General features: G+C 37.3%; 1 pseudogene; it reads left to right on the top strand.

Moving 5' to 3' along the window:
• The first annotated feature begins 2,505 nt into the window (after positions 1 to 2,505).
• LOC143681927 (U6 spliceosomal RNA) lies at positions 2,506 to 2,580 on the top strand (annotated as a pseudogene).
• Positions 2,581 to 3,174: the final 594 nt, after the last annotated feature.

Here is a 3,174-nt window from a genome sequence, read left to right as displayed (position 1 = left end):
AATCCTCCTACTGAGTATAAACCCTAAAGAACTGAAAGCAGAGACTTGCACACATATTGTCACACTGATGTTGACAGCAGCATCATTCACAATTGCCAAAAGATAGAAGCAACTCAAGTGTCCATCAACTGATGGATGGATAAGCAAAATGTTGTGTATACACGTAATGGAATATTATTCAGTAGTAAGAAAGAATGCAGTCCTGATGCACGTGAAAACATGGATGAACCTTGAGGACATTATGGTGAGTGAAATAAGCCAGACATAAAAGGACAAATATTATATGACCTCACTGATGTGAACTAATTTTATAATTGTTTTGTATTTAATTTATATTAAATATTTAACTTATATAACTATATTAAATATTTAATTTATATTGTATAATTAAATTGTTTTACAATTGTCATGGTTTTATAATTGCTTTTTTATAAAACAAATTCATAGAGTCAGAATCTAGAGTATAGGTTGTCAGGGGATAAACTGAGGTTAGAGAATAAGAAGTTTACACTTAATTTGTACAGAATTTCTATTTAGGTTGATTACAAAGATTTGTAAATGGATGGTGGAGATGGTAGCACATTGCTGTGAGTGTAATTTACAGCACTGAATAATATAGGTGAATGTGACTAAAGGGGGATCTTTAGGTCACATATGTTAGTTGAATAAATATTGAAAGATAAAACATAGGACTGTATAGCACAGTCAGCCCTGTCGTACACAACAGACTATAGTTAATAGGACAAGTATGAGGATATTCTTTCATGAATTATAACAAATGTATGACACTAATAAAAAGTGTTAATAATAGGGTGATGTAAGGAAAAATACACCTAATGTAAACTATTTACGACAGTTTATAGTGGTATTTTCATAATTTTTCATCAATTGTAACAAAGGCAACAACTGTTAAAAAAATCAATACTATTACAAAAAAGGGCTATCACCTATTGCATCAAATGTTCACCCCAGTGCAAAGTGTAGGGGCACAGTATATTGGAATCCTGTATTTCATGTATGATTGATCTGTAAACCCACAACTTCTCTAATTAAAAAATTAACAATTTCTTTCAATTTTTAAGTTAAAAACACTGAAGCCTGGATCCCACCCCACAGAGATCTGATATCGTTGGTGTGGGTGCTGGCCTGGATCTATGGATTCTAAGAGATTCCAGGTGATAGTAGTGTGCAAATCCATGGCAACCCTAAGTAAAAGTTAGCATGACCATATGCAAAGTGACAAATAAGGCAAGGTATATTTTCCAAAGCCATCCACCTTGTCTTTTTACCTTACCTGACTCAAAAACCTCTGGCCCTGTTACCCTCTCTCTGGCCACAGATATATTTTGGAAATAAGTATATTCTCAGTACTTTATTCATATTTAATTATCTTGGGTAACAGTGCTGCATGCTTACAAAACGTCTCAGCATTTCATCTGAGTCACTGAGACGTTGTGTAAACCAATAATTCTTTGGGATTAGCCTTGCAAGGCAGAAGCACTGAAGTGTTTGATTGGGAGACTTCGCTCATGGCCCAGCAGTTCAAAAGTCAGAAAAGCACATTTATAATCACACAGGCTGCACTCAGTGTTCTTGCAGCCAGAATTTTTAATAGCATCTATGCATTTCATTTAACATAAGTAAATGATCAATTCAATTAAGTTTGAGGAGCAAAAAATGCCCTAAAATACAATGGGTTTTCCTAGACTGATGGCTGAAAAATGTGCAAGTGCTTCTGCTCTCTTTGCTATAACACATCTGGGGAAGACAGCAGGTGCCCAGGGGCTTGTTTGCTGTCGTTGAGCAGGAGGGCCTTTCACATCCCACTCCCTCCACAGTCCCTTACCAGCTGCATGACCTAGAGCTAACTACTAGCTATCTGTGCCTTAGTTTTCTCATCTGCAGAATGGGGTAATGGCTCTCCCTGCCTCCTGGGCTGATGTGAGGACTGAATGTGTTAATATGTGAAACTGCTGAGAAAAGGCATGTGACAAGAACCCAAAAACATTGGCTGAAACAATACAGCTTTTCAAGGCCCAAGGCTTGGAATTCCTCAATTTCATCCAAAGATTTAGCAGCCTCTACTGAGGACAGAGCTCTCAGGAGGGTGGCAGAACTGGCCCCAGGTGCAGGGCAGGAGACTCCTGGACCCCAGGAGCAGGTAACGAAGGGACAGCTTCCCCATCTCCTTGTTCCCTCCCACAACCTAAAATTTGTTTTTTTCACTCTTCTGAATTAAGCTCCGTGAAAGCAGACATAATGTGCTTTATTTCCCAATACACACCCAATAATTAGACCAGGGCCTGGCATCCATGAACTGAGCAGTAAATTGTTCAATATTTGTTAATAATCTGAAAGCCCCGGTGGGGTACTAATGATCAGCTATGAACACTTTAAATTAGGTCATCCAATTTGGTCCTGTCACCTAGAGGCTCTGAGCTGTGTACAGAGATTGAATGAATTTTGATGGGAGAAGAAAGAGCTAGAGGCAAGAATAGTTTTAGGATGCTTGTTTCAGCAGCACATGTACTAAAATTGGAACAATACAGAAAAAGATTAGCATGACCCCTGCACAAGGATTTCTCAGGGAGTTTTGGCCAGAGCAATTAGGCAAGGAAAACAAATAAAAGGCTTCCAAATTGGAAGGGAAAAAAGAAAATGATCTCTATTCACAGATGATATGATCCTGTATACATAGAAATTTATTATAAAAATAAATTTATAAGCCACTAGAGCTACTAAACAAGTTCAGCAAGGGGCAGGGCACAAGATCAACATGCAAAAATCAGCTCTGTTTTTATACACCAAAAATTATATCAAGAAACACTTCCACTTACAACAGCATCTAAAACTATGGGGAATCCAGAAATAAACCCACACATCTGTGGCCAATTGATTTTTCATAAACATGCCAAGTCCACTCAATAAAGAAAGAATTGCCTCCTCAACAAGGAAAACTGGATACCCACATGCAAAAGAATGAAATTGGATCCCTACGTCACAACATATACAAAAATGAACTCAAAAAGGGTCAACAACCTAGATATAAGAGCCAAAACCATTAAAATTCCCAAAAACGTAGGTGAAAATCTTCATGACTTTCAATTTAGCAGTAGATTCTTAAATATGTTATATAAAACATGACCAACAAAAGGAAGAATAGATAAAATGGAC

This window comes from Tamandua tetradactyla, chromosome 4 (genome assembly GCF_023851605.1).
Source record: "Tamandua tetradactyla isolate mTamTet1 chromosome 4, mTamTet1.pri, whole genome shotgun sequence".
NCBI classification, from domain to species: domain Eukaryota; kingdom Metazoa; phylum Chordata; class Mammalia; order Pilosa; family Myrmecophagidae; genus Tamandua; species Tamandua tetradactyla.
This window is presented reverse-complemented; position numbering and strand designations above follow the sequence as displayed.